The sequence below is a fragment of the Panthera tigris genome, chromosome A1 (genome assembly GCF_018350195.1).
Source record: "Panthera tigris isolate Pti1 chromosome A1, P.tigris_Pti1_mat1.1, whole genome shotgun sequence".
NCBI classification, from domain to species: domain Eukaryota; kingdom Metazoa; phylum Chordata; class Mammalia; order Carnivora; family Felidae; genus Panthera; species Panthera tigris.
The window spans coordinates 192,571,434-192,585,025 of NC_056660.1; the positions used below are offsets into that span (position 1 = coordinate 192,571,434).

Below are 13,592 nucleotides of genomic sequence, written 5' to 3' on the forward strand. Positions count from 1 at the left end.
CCACAAAGCTCATCTTGCAGTCAGGCCTTTTTCATTCTCCAGTCTCCAGGCTCAGAGACTTTCCATATGTGAGAGTCAGTGGAGCCTCCAGGCTTTTAGCCGGATGTAAGCTCCGGATTGTCTGGGTTTGAATCCTGGCACTTGTCATTAGCTACTTGCTCATAGTATGAGCCTAAGCCTATTAATTAGATAGTCTATGCCTCAGTTCCTCTATAGGCAGAATGGGAATAATCATAGTTTCTGTGTCAAAACAATGAGAGGAGTAAATGAGTTTTTATGCGCAAAATGCTTAGAACAGTGGCTGGCACAAAATACCTGCTCAGTAAATGTTGCTATGGCAACTACACTGCTTCCTGTTTGAATTCTCTCTGCCAACGCTCATCTGAAATGCCATGAAGTGCTGTTCTGACTTTTTGTAAATAGATGCAATTCCTGTCTCTTTCAGACCCTGTAATCATTTGTACTTTGCTCCCAGCACACAGTGTGTTCTGCTGTGCACCGGAGATATCTGTAAACCTGCTTTTCTCATCTAACTCCCGCTCGCCTGTGAGTGCTGTGGTATCTGAGAGAGCCCTCTGATATAAGTACATCCCCCGCAGTGCCTGGCATGGTGCTCAATGCCAAAGAGAAAAGCAGTTGGCAAATATTAGTTCCACTTCACTCAGTTAAACCCAGAATTCCAGTTTCCATTAAGTCCCAGAATGTTAGGGCTGGAAAGACTCCTTAGGGATCAGCCAATCCTCTCGTGTGGCTGGATAACTGGGCTGCCGCCAGACGGAAAGGTACTTGTCCAAAGTCACACTTGTTAGTGGCAGAAATAGACATGGAAACCAGATCTCATCCTACCAGCAGCCCTGGGCTCCACCCAAAGCACAGGGTTGCGTCTCTCTCCATGGAATGGAGGGGGAAACAGCCCATGTAGCGTAAGTAAAGAGCAAAGGATGGGACAAATGGCAGCACACAACTAAGATTCAGCACCACTACTGCTCCCGGCATTGAAATGCATTAGGAAAATGCATCTCCAGAAGCCTACCAGGGAGGAAGAACTGGAATGAACTGCATGACCAATAAGGTAGTTTCTCTGAACTAACCTGGGATATCTCTGCGGCATGAATGCATCAGGAGCCCTGCAAAGGAAAAGCTTCTGGATCCTGAATATATTAAAATGCAAACCTTGAAGTGGTTCTTCTCCTCTTTCCACTTAACACATAATCGAAACTGATGTCCTCATACTTTGGGCTCCAGAACACGTTCTTCTTGCTGAGATTTGTATATAGTCAAGACTAAGATGCACCGTCCCTGTACACAGAGGCTATTTTTCACAGTTCTGGTAGGAATAAGGAAAGGTAAAGTTCTTATCAGCCTACGCCCCAGAGCCTCTTTTCCACAGACTATTGTCATGTTGTTTCCCCTTGTTGAGTTTCAGATAATGTTTAGATTCCTGTAAAATGAATCAGAGATCATTCTGTACTGGTCAGCTTGACTTGACCAGAGAAATGTTTTGATGGCTGATACTGTCAAGTCTTGTCTTCCAAAGTAAGATAAGGTAAATAGGTTTTAAGGTGATGAGCTCCCCCATCATCTCTGATGTAAATGCCTTGAGGGAGGGGGGTGGTGAGAAGCTAGTTCTGAGGACAGTGGGGCTTTGCAGGAGCACAATAAGCAGGCACAGCCCTGGAGTGGGGTCTACTGAGGCTTACATCCTCACCTCTGGCTCGTTCAGACGATGACATCCACGGGCACCCGTAACTACCAAGTGAGCCTCTGAAAAAGGGGGCACGTTGGCTTGCCAAGTCCCGGTTAGTGAGCGGTAATTGTTCACAACACAGCCTTCCTGGGGGGGGTGTGGAATGCCCAGAGGGCAAACAGTTCTGACCTTGGGATTTTGAGGGAAGTCATCTTCTCCTTTTGCTCTCTATCCAATACATGAGTCATTTTTAAAACATTTTTAATGTCAGGGATAAAAAGTGCTTGTAACAGTCATGCAGGTGAGCCTGGGAGAAGTAAAAAAAAAGGACTTTGTGCAAAAGAAATTGATCTGGAAGTCATTTCTAACTATTGACTGACCTGATGGTATGTACCCCTTTGTTTCCTCTAGATTGTTAAAACTAGTTGTCATTATTTCAATCCATACATTGGTTTAACAGACACACTGGAGACACGTGATGTGATTAGCTTTCAAAGAGCTCGCCCACTATCTTACTGACACCATAAACCATGTATGAAGCAAACTGGCACTAACTTATAATCTTTGCCTTAAAGAGTCATATTCTCAGTCCTTGTGATTGGTATCAACTTCCATACTGCTCCAAAGATGAGCCATTAGGTATGTTGAGTGCATATGTTTTGAGTGGCATTTCTAAATTTAAATTTCCCCTGGGCACCAGGGAGCTGACTTGACAATGTGGATCCCATTACCTGCAAACAATGCCATTTTCTGTTATCTCAACGGCCTCCATGTTGATGGAAGGAACAATGGTAAAGCATGAAAATGGAATTGGCCTACAAATTTTGAAGTTTAGTGGATTAATAAGATTGATCTCTCTTTATTGCTGTTTGTTTTTCACCCTTACACTTAATCAGTGTCTTCACTTAAAAAAAAAAAAAAAAGAAAGAAAGAAACTTTATTCCCTTTATGACTGAATGCTCCATCAGCTCGGAACATCCTGAGCTGTCACTTAGTACCTCCTAGTAACATATAATAAGCCCCCGCTGACGCTGTTGAGCTATAAGTTCCTTGAAGTCAGAGACAATCTGACATGAATAAGAACCAGCTGTGCAGGTCTGTCCCTCTTTGTGCTAAGTCCTGGAGGCAGCACTCTGCAGTGCAGGGTCAGCAAATGCATGACACACATACTCTCCTCTTCTGCACCCAGGGCAGACATCACTAATTGATCATGGCATTCCTTCCAATGCAGCCCAGTCAAGGCCTCAGAGTTCCCATCATCAGCATTCCTGGAAGCCACTACCGATTTATCAGAATTCACAGGCTCGATAAAACCTATTTTCTGGCCTAGACTTAATGGTTAAAAGGAAGGGCTTTGGAATTGGACTGACCTGAATTCAAGTCCCAACACTACCACTTACTTGCTGTGTGACTCGGAGAACAGTTGTCCAAGTGCCCTAAATCTCAGTTTTCCCCACTGCAGAGTGTTTCCTCTCATCCTTCGGAGGTCTACATTTATGCATTTCCTCCTCTGAGAAACCTCTATTCACAAGAAGCTGAGTGTACCTGCCTCACCTAGGCCTCAGAAAACACCCTGAGCTTGTTCTTCATAGTCCTTCCCACTGGAGCAGTGATGGGCCCCTTCCTTCTAATTCTCCCCGTTGGCGAGTGAGCTCCTCAAGGGCAGTTACATTTCACAGTTATATTTTCAGAGCCTGGCAAAAGGCTTGGTACAGTAAATAGCTAAAAATAGGGGGTACCATTAACACATCAAAATCACTTAAAACAGTGCTAAGAATATGACAAATGCTCAATAAACATTAGCTCGTCTCATATTTTTTGTTACGTTCCATACTTTGAGGCTCAGAGAAGAAAGTTTACCATGGAGCTAACTGTTACATATGTATGGTTTAATTTTGGATCATTATCACTCTTCAACTGCCAAGGGTACCAAAGGTATCAATACTTCCTGCATCTTGAGAGAGCTGCATTCCTTGAAACAGGGCCACTTTCTTCTTTCTCAGGCCCCATAAAACTTAACATGGAGCCTTATACATAACAGGCCTATCTGATCATGTTTTGGGCCATGCCTGCCGGCCCAACCTTTGCCGATTCCAGCCCCCAACAGGCCTTTGCTAGATACTCCCAGGTTACTGGAGTCCTGCCATTCTCTTTTGAGTACCCATGGCCAAAATATCAGCCCAGGAGGTCTGTCCTGGGATAATCACCTATGGCTGTGGTTCTCAAACTTGAGCATACAGTGCATTTGATTTCCCTAGAGGGCTTGTTAAGATGCAGACTGTTGCCCCCCCCCCCTCCCCCTCAGGATTTCTGATTCTGGGGTAGGGCTTGAGAATCTGCATTTCTATCTTGTTCTCAGATGATACTCTGTGGCTGGTCCTGGACCATTCTTTGAGAATCGCTGACTAATGGAAGACAGGAGATAAAAGACAAACACTCTCGTCTAGAGTATAAAGTTTAAGTTCTTTCATCAGCTCCCAGACTGTTGATGATCTCCATTTGAATCCTGTAAGCTGTATTTGCAACCAATTCTTATTAAAATCAAGGAAATTGACACATAAGTGTCAGCTGCAGGACCTTGCTGAAGGATGAACAAGCAGGGTGTCTAAATTTTGCTGATGGAGCTTGCAATTGTCCCCCTTTCTCAGTTGACAACTAGTAAAATGACTTGATACTTTAATATCTCGCAGTTAATATCATAAGTTTGCAGCATACTTTATATTTTTTCAGAGTGTTTTCATCCATATTATCACATCTGATTCTTACAGTTACTGCACTGGGCGGGGGGGGGGGGGGAGGCAGACAGGAATTAGCATCTCTCTTTAGATGACAAGGCAGAGTAAACCAGGACCCAGGTCCCGACCCATGATACCCCATAGTCTCTGATGCAAGTGTCAGTTCTGCCTTTGTATCAAATCTTAATTTATGTTGGATTGTTACAGATGCTTTGAGTTAGAAGAGATCATAAGGAGACCTTCTAATCAGAAGGTTCTGAGGCCCTTGGGGATACAGATTTCATTGGTAGCCTCAGGAAAGCTTTGGACTCTTCTAATACAATACAAATGTGCAAACATATGATACAATTTACATATAGCTTCCGGTTGTACAAGGACCAATTAAAGTCCAAGGTCACCATGTTTCATGACTGCAAGAGACACCAATCCCACTGAACTAACTGTAGTCCTGTAAAGATCACCCACCAACCATGGAAGAAGAGCAGAGGCTGTACATTCCACTTTGGTTGGTTGGTTTTTGTGATTTTTAATGGATGAAAAACTGAGATTCAAGAACTCTAGTGATTTGTTTCAGGTACCAGAGCCAAATAAAGGCAGAAGTAAAGTGGGAAGTAGGACTTCCAGAAGGCAATGCGGTACTGTGGCAGGGAGCTGGCCTTGGAGTCAGAGAAGCTTTCATTCTCAGCTTGTACTATTTACTGGCTGTAAGACCTTGCTTAACCTCTCCGAGATTAAATTTCCTCATTTACAAATAGGAATCAGAAGAGCAAATAATGTTTAAAAACTATATACTGAAAGGGAGCTTCTAGTCTATGGATTAAAAGAAGGAAAATAGGTCAAGTGCTAACACAAGTTGTGGCACCCAGTGAGCACAAATTCCTTGGCTCCTGGACTATTTTCGCAGCTCATGTTCACATGTAACAATTGGATAAGTCTTCCTTTCTCTCAGAACAGATAGATAATATGGTTGACTGGAAACCATATATACTCATGTCCTCTAGATCATATAAATCTATTAGACGATACCATTACTTATGACTGTGTTCACATGATATGATGTTCCTATATGCTTATGTCATAGCTCCATGTAGACATTTGTCCCTTAACCATGGGTACAAAAAGAGAAAAGAAAAATCTCACCAAAGGGAAGAAAGCCCAGACTACAGTAGTGTCTAGGTTTCCCTACATTTTTTAAGGCTTGCTTCAGCCTATATAAGACTCATTCTTCCCACTACAAAGGAATCATATTGTACTTCCTAATCTACAGAGAGGAATGACTTTCACCCTACTTTTTCATTGTGTATTTGCATCTAATTAACATTTAAAGTTAAGCAGAATTTAGGGGCGTCTGGATGGCTCAGTTGGCTAAGCGTCTGACTTCGGCTCAGGTCATGATCTCGCAGTTCACGAGTTCGAGCCCCGCATCGGGATCTGTGCTGACAGCTCAGAGCCTGGAGCCTGCTTCAGATTCTGTGTCTCCCTCTCTCTCTGCTCCTCCCCCACTCGTGCTGTTTCTCTCTGTCTTTCAAAAATAAATAAAAACATTAAAAAAAAGTTTTAAAGTTCAGCAGAATTTATAGGTCACTTCACTGTATACACTTCATTGTATGTTATACATTAAAAAGAAGGTCCTTGTTTTAGATTACTATTGAACCCTAGAATGCCAGGAGTAAAAGGACCTCTACACAGAGGCTTCATCTAATTCCTTCTGTCATAGGAAAGAGGCAGATACTCTGGGAAGGGGAAATTTGTCCTTGAGGTCGAATAGTTGAGGGTATGGCAGCAACACCAATACTTGAACTTACTTTTCCTGACTCCAAACTCAGCATTTTAGCCATATTTTTCCTGATCTCGCTCAGATTTTAAGCCAGAAAGGCCCAGCAGTTGTAGCATTTCCTACTCTTCATTTTCTTCTGCTCTCATTGTATTTTTCCGAAAACAAATTTGGTAGACAGTGGGATAAACACACACATTCTTTTTTCCATTTAACATGGATGGTTGGCCCTGGTTCTGCCTGCTGCTTTAATAAGACTCCCACTATGCTTACCCTCACCAATACATTACATAATATAGGGGCAGTAATCCATTTCTCCCCCTGTACCATGGGCTATGTCACTGCCTGATTATAAAGGAGGTCTATCCCCAGGGAAAATGCCCTAACTCAGCCTTTTGGAAAGAGAAAGATCTTCCTCAACTCTAAATGACTGGATTGATGGAATAAACCAAAGTGTTCAAAATGAATTAAGTACAGGATGAATTTGGGGGTTCCTGATCTATCTCAAGACTCAACTCCTTTTTTTTTTTTGTCTAATGTCCTGTAGGTGCCATGGCCTCATGGAGTCCCTGTGGACTCTCAGGAAAACTATGCACCTTTAACGAGACACTCCCTTTCATTAAATAAGTTAAAAGTATAGTGGGAAAACAGTTTAGCCAATAAAGTGGGAAAACAGTTTAGCCAAACTACATTTCTGACCATAGTCCTATCAAGCTGTTAAGATCTGCCCCCGGACTAAGTGAGGTCGTGATTGTGTGTTATTCAAGTTGGCACAGAGACAGCTGTGTGAACCTTATGAGGTCATTATTCTGAAATGTCTCCATTACTAGCATTGTCAGGAAATGGTATCTTGGAGAAAGTAGGGAACAATTTTATTTTGTAAGTGGCTACATAGTTTTAAATGTTTTGAATAGAAAAACTTCCTACTGGGTTCTACATATGCCTCTGCATTTGTAAAAAGAACTGAACATATACAACGTCACCTTGGCCGATGTGGTAGTGTTGCAGATGGTAAATATTTTCAGAGCTAGGCACTGTATTTTATACTTTTTAGAGAACTCCCCTCAATTTCCTAGAATGGGATCTGACACATAATAGGCATATGATACCTGGTTTCTTATTGAAAGTCATAAGCATTGGTGTGAGTGATAACTTAAGGACTCCCAAAGTAGTAAGGTGTTTTGGTTTTGTTTGTTCGTTTGGTCACCAGACAGCTTCATACTCGTTGAGCACATAGTCTCTGCTGGACCCTCCCTCCTTGTCTGCTGTCACTCCTCCCTTTGTCAGCAGTCCCTGCTCACTCCACACTCACCTGCTACTTTTCTTGTCTGCTGCTGTTAACAAGTTCAATGACCAAGACCGTGAAATTACTTAACTTACATTTACACAGTTTTACAGTCAACATGCATTTGCCTGCAGGATGCAAGAGGGATGCGATTCTTTCATCTGGCTTTATTCCACCTTTATATATTAGAAGTCTTCCAGAATTACAAGGTCGTTTAAAATCTGGAAGCTGGGCAAGTGGGGATGCACATAGGATAAAGTGCAAACTACCTCCAGAAGTTGTAATCTTCTTAACTAGACAGTTTAGACCCTAGATTCCATCTATCACACTCTCCATCCCAGCCCCACAGAGATTTCTAGGCCATCTACTTCCACTCTTGCTAAAGTGACAAAATTAAGCCAAATTGCTACGCAAACAGGTTATCTCTGGGGAAAAAAGATTCAATACACAAGAAACCACATAATCCTGTGTTATCTTCTGGTTGTTACTACATCTATCAAGATGGGTCTGGAGAGTCATAATAGGATGTGGGTATTCTAAGTGGAAGAAAACAGTTTGAGGAAAATTAGGCCAAAAACACAGTATACATGTGACCTTTTGACCTTTTGGGGGGTGCCAGTGGTTTAGCATGATAAGAATGTACAGTGTATCAAAAGGACTTAAGGCAAAACAAAAACCAAAAAATAAAAAAAAAGCAAAACAAACAAACAAAAAGCAAAAAGAAAGGGTAAACTCAAATAATAGACATAAAGAGAAGGATAGTAATTTTAATTGGTCATGGAGACCCACTACAGGAATGAGATGAGGGCATGACCTACTCTTAAGTATACTTTAGGTGGTGACTTCTATAAGATCTTACAGATTGAAAGGAGGTGGCTCAGGAAAACAATTCGGGGATCATATATACCAGCACATCCACTCTTCTTAATCCCAGCACAAGGACCAAATACCACCTTTTCTCATTTCCACTGAGGACACCTTAGAAGAGACTAGATGACCAGACGCAGAGCCAAAATTGTTGTCCTACTTCCGGATAAAAGAGATGGCTAATAACACAGCACTCTTCCCCAGAGAGAAGAAGAGAAGCCAATATTCCCAAGGACCAAATGGCTGATTTAGCCACTTCCTGAGAACAAAATGGCAGCCATGTTACAGAACCCCAGCTGTATATTTAGTGGAAAAGATGCATATACTGGACTCTGACACACCCTGGACTCTTCATTTGGACATTAATCTCTTAAAATTTAGGAATGGAGTGTGACTTCACTGGCTCTCTAATTTTCTGAGCATTTGATTGCTTGGCTCAGAGGAATCTTTCTCAATGTGCTAAATATCTATAGCCTTTTTTACGAATACCAGGAATAGTCTTTATATATGAGGGCAGGAAATTTCTTCATATCTCTATGCTTTGACTAAGAAGTGTCCTTCTGTCTGAAATGCTTTACTCTCCCAACTTTCCCTAATGATAACACTAGAAGACAAGTAGCAGCATAAACAGCAGTGGCCATGATAAACATCTGAATAGGTACAAAGAACAGAGCTCTTTGCTGAATTCCTAATGTATTACCTCATTTGGAATTCCCAACATTCTAATTTATGTCATTTCAAAAGTATGGATTAAAATGTTGGTGTAGGCAGCATAAATAACTTGGCTAGTTTCACACAGTCCAAACATTCAGGGATAGGAAACTTAATAATCACATGGCCTTCAATTCAACTTTTTATAACAATTTCTAAATGATTTTTACATTTTTAAGACAGTACTCTTCCCTACAAATGGGTGGCAACTTGGAAGCTGCAGGAAAGAGAGACAGAAGGTTGTCTGCAGGACCTGAAGTCCTAACCTTTACCCAAAGGCATTGAGTGTTGCCTCAAAAGGCCACCAGATCCAGGGATCCTCCTTCAGAGCAGTTAAGAAAAGTCCAATGCCAGATTCTGTTCAGGAAACAAGTACAGGAGTACTTGTGAGTGGCTTTTTGGGGATGGGGGAGGTAGAATCTCTGAAAAATGTAATGCTAATGTCAGACATACTTTTTTAGCTTCTAAAAGAGGTTCCAGGAAGTCTTTAGCTTGTCCTGTGGTAGGGTTTCCACTGAGGGCAGGGTCAAGAACTATAACCTTAGTAGAAAGGTACAACTCTTCATCAAGTTTAACAGTCTCCTTGTCTACCAACGGGCCAACCTTGTCTGCCTATTGCTATCAAATACTTGCCATCAATGTATTAAGTTTTCTTGTTGGACAATTTACACCCTCCAGTACAGATTCTATGGAAGTGTTCCTAGGCCTGCAGCATTTTCTCTTGGTGTGTGCCTTAGCTCCATGTACCTGACACCATCCTCTGAAAATTCTTTAATGACATCTTTTGTAACCATGAGCATATCTTCATGGTTAGTAGTAAGCTGGTGAGTAATTTGAACTATCTGGAAACATTCCTCTAATGACAGGATCGTGGATTTTAAGACCTGGGCTTCTTGGCTATTGATTTCCTCATGGTGTTAGAACCAATGAGTTCATTCAAGTGGGCATGAAGTTCCACTTTAGGTAATTCCAAGTAAAATGTTGCCTTCCATGGCCTTTGTTCTTCCTCCATCACAAATTAGCAGGATAAGAAGTTCCTCAAACCTTTTGTTTTTTGTCTAAACAATACAGCGTATTTCAATCAGTAAGTGTGGTGGTTTGAATTTCCTTCCGATTGCTTTTCTTCCCCATTTTGATACAATTAGCTGTATGTGTAGCTCTGGGCTCAGCTTCATCACCACGATGGACCATTGCTCTTGAGTCTCTCCTGCCCTTGTGCTTGCAAATCCTTGAGGATGGGGCAGGGGGAGCATAACCACGAATAATAGTATCCTCAGCAGGGGTTCCCGGGCTGCTTTGCCAATTCGGGTACCACATGTGGCCCTCCACTCATCCACCAAGGGCTATTACAACTACTATAGTGCCCTGTGGCGCTGCCTGCATGTCCTACCCAACTTTTCAGGAATCCTTTGCCCTTAGGCTTCAATTAGTGCCCAGGAATGTACTCCTCCCTTTGAATGCTGCTGCTGTATATTTACTTGGACCCATATGATGGCAATATCTACCTAAAATTCATTCATTCATACGTTTTTATTAAATGACATACTACATGCCAGGCACTGTGCTAGGCCCTGGGAGGCTAGATTGCTATCCTGGAGGAACTCAGAGATGAGTATGTGGGAAACATAAGTGATTAGAATGTGGGGTAAGAAGCATTATGAACAGGAGTCAGGAAGAGTTCCAAAGAGAGCATAAAGGAGGGAAGAGCTAACCCAGTTCTTAAGTGCTTGAGAAGCCTTCCAGGGGAAAGTGTTAGTGAATCTGGGACCTACATAACAAATAGGATTGTGGCAGGTGAAGAATGGAAATATCCCAGACTCAGGTAAGCAGCAAATGCGAACTTTTTAGTCTCACCATGCTTCTCACCCATAGACGGTGATCTGGAAATAAGGGGAGGAGTACATTTGGCATGGTTGATTCCAGAGTCAGACAGACGTGAGTTCAAATCCTAGATCCATCAGTTCCTGGCTTTGTGACCTTGGGAAAGGAATTAGCATCTCCAAATCTCAGTTTCTACATCTGGGGATGGAGATTAGTAGTAGTGCCATCACTTAAGATTGTTGCAAGTATGAAAATGACCTAATGATATATAAAGGGACATACCACAGCAGCTAGACCAACAAAATCTCCAATGATGGTGGTACTTTTTGACCGTGATAATGGTTAGTAGGTCTACCTAGATTATGACCTCTCTATAAATAGGAATCTGACTATTTTTCTTTGTGTTTCTCACTGTGGCTTAAACTACACAGATTTACTAGCAGGTATTCAGCAAGTTCCTGCTGACAGATTTGTTTGTATACATTTTTCCATTAATTCATTAAACATATTTATTGAGCACTTACTATGTGCCTGTCTCTGTCCTTCATGCTGTGGATACAAAGAATGAACAAAGCACATTCCTGGAGCTCTCATCCTAAAATTCTGACCAGCAGTTCCATAAAATTGATGGTTACTTATATCGTGAAATCAGGTTTGAAAAATACCATCCAAAGCATAAGAATCACCTGACTTGTTAGTGATAATAACTGTAATTCCACTTGATGTTTCTGAAGAACCTGATTCCTTATCTTAAGAACTCTTCAACCAATTTAGTGTTTTTCCACCTGCTACTGGGTCTTGCCTGAATTGAAAATGATGATTTGCACTTCACTCCACAATTCACATCACAGCTCCCCCCGCTACCACGGTCCTTATCAGCAATAGACCAATTTGTTAATCTGCTTCTTTCTTTTAACTGCCTTCTGCTGGTGCCTGAGAGGCTGTCTGTCTGCATAGAGAGGGGGGTGGATTATCAGTCAAACAACGCAAGTTGTAACCTCAGTTGTGCAAGTAATCAATTTTGATATGTTTTTTCATTTATTCTTTCGATGAATATTAATGGAGCGCTTAATAGAGGCCCAGCATGTTCTGGTCGAGGGCTCAGGTGCTGGAGTCAGAATGCCTAAGTTAGAAACTAGCTCTGCTACTTTTCAGCCATATAATCATGGGTGACTGACTTGACCACTCAGATTTCTGATCTGCAAAATGGGGATAATAATCACATCCACCTCACAGGATGGTTGTAAGTATTCAATACATGTAAAAATACAGGTAAAAAAAACCTTAGAACAGCATACCTTAAACTAGTAATTCTCAATAAATGTTAGATGCTATTACCTTATTGTTAACATCTATTGTTACTCTCAAATGCCAGATGCTGTATATAGCACTGAGGAAATAGGGCATGGGGGCAAGGACATGGTGTTTATCCTTAGAGATCTTGCTTCTATTAGATGAAGAGACATTAGGAACTGACTTCTCAAATAAATACATAATTAAAAATTGTGATAAATACCAGGAGGAAATGAACAGGGTATAGTGTGTGGTCTGAGACTTGAATAGACAGGAGGTGAAGTACTGAAGAAGGGGTGTATGCTATGTGTGAAGGACTGTCCAGGAAGAGAGAAAAGCGTGTGTAAAGGCCCTAAGACAGGGACTGAAGGGCCTTTGTGGTTACAGGTAGAGGCTGAGGTAGAGAGGACAACAGGCAACAGGCAGGGTCCAAGCCACGCAGTGGAGTTTGAGAATTTTCCTAAGGGCAAAGGAAAACCACCCATGGTGCATGGTTTCCTTTCTGGCACACAGATTTCCCAAACCTGAGGTGAGAGAATTATACAAAAAATTATCCCGGGGCATCTGGGTGGCTCAATTCGTTAAGACCTAACCCTTGGTTTTGGCTCAGGTTATGATCTCATGGTTGTGAGGTCAAGCCCCACATCAGGCTTTGCACGGAGCATGGAGCCTGCTTGGGATTCTCTCTCTCTCCTCTCTCTCTGCCCCTCCCCGCCCTCTCTCTAAATAAATAAACTCAAAAAAATTACCTCAAGCTCCTTTAAGACTAAACAACATAAGATTCTGTGGCGACTAACAACAACAACAACAACAACAACAACAGAAAGGTGGTTTCTGGGAAAAGTAGAGAAAAAAAAAAGTAGAGGTAGAAAAGGGAAGAAAGAGGGAGACAGGGAGGTAAGAAATAAGGAAAGAAGCAGCTGACTACAACTTCAGAAGAAACATAAAGTCGAGAAATGAAATGTTAAATGCTCGGTGCAGAGATGCAGACTAGGTATCTATTACATCCGTGTGTGTGTGTGTGTGTGTGGAGGTGTCTTTGATGCATGTATTTGTACGTTCACTGATTTGGCAGGAGCCCAAACTGGGGGAGCTTTTCCATGGGTGACAAATAAGTCTAATGGGCTGGAAACAGAGAGGAAGAAAAATGCTGTGTCATTCATTTTGGTTAAATGCACGATTACTGGATATAAAGATGCATCTGGAGCAGCTTCTGCTGGAAAGCTGGTGTTCAGGAATTGAAATGCCTGCTGAGGCATGGTTCAGCGGCTCCTTTCAGGAGCTGCTCGCTGGAAATCAAACAGAATTACGTTAGGAAAGGCGTGGCAGAGAAAGTACTCTCCAGAACGGGAAATTTTACTGAGAGGAAAAGAAAAGGGAGTTTAGTCCAAAAAGAAGGGCTGACTCCAAGAATGCTAA

General features: G+C 42.0%; 1 protein-coding gene and 1 pseudogene across 4 annotated transcripts in view; both read right to left on the reverse strand.

Annotated features, from left to right (window-relative positions):
• GRIA1 (glutamate ionotropic receptor AMPA type subunit 1) overlaps window positions 1–13,592 on the reverse strand; it is a 301,502-nt gene that overhangs the window by 165,539 nt on the left and 122,371 nt on the right. The gene's annotated exons all lie outside the window — the stretch shown is intronic.
• On the reverse strand, window positions 9,321–10,071 carry LOC102950860 (annotated as a pseudogene).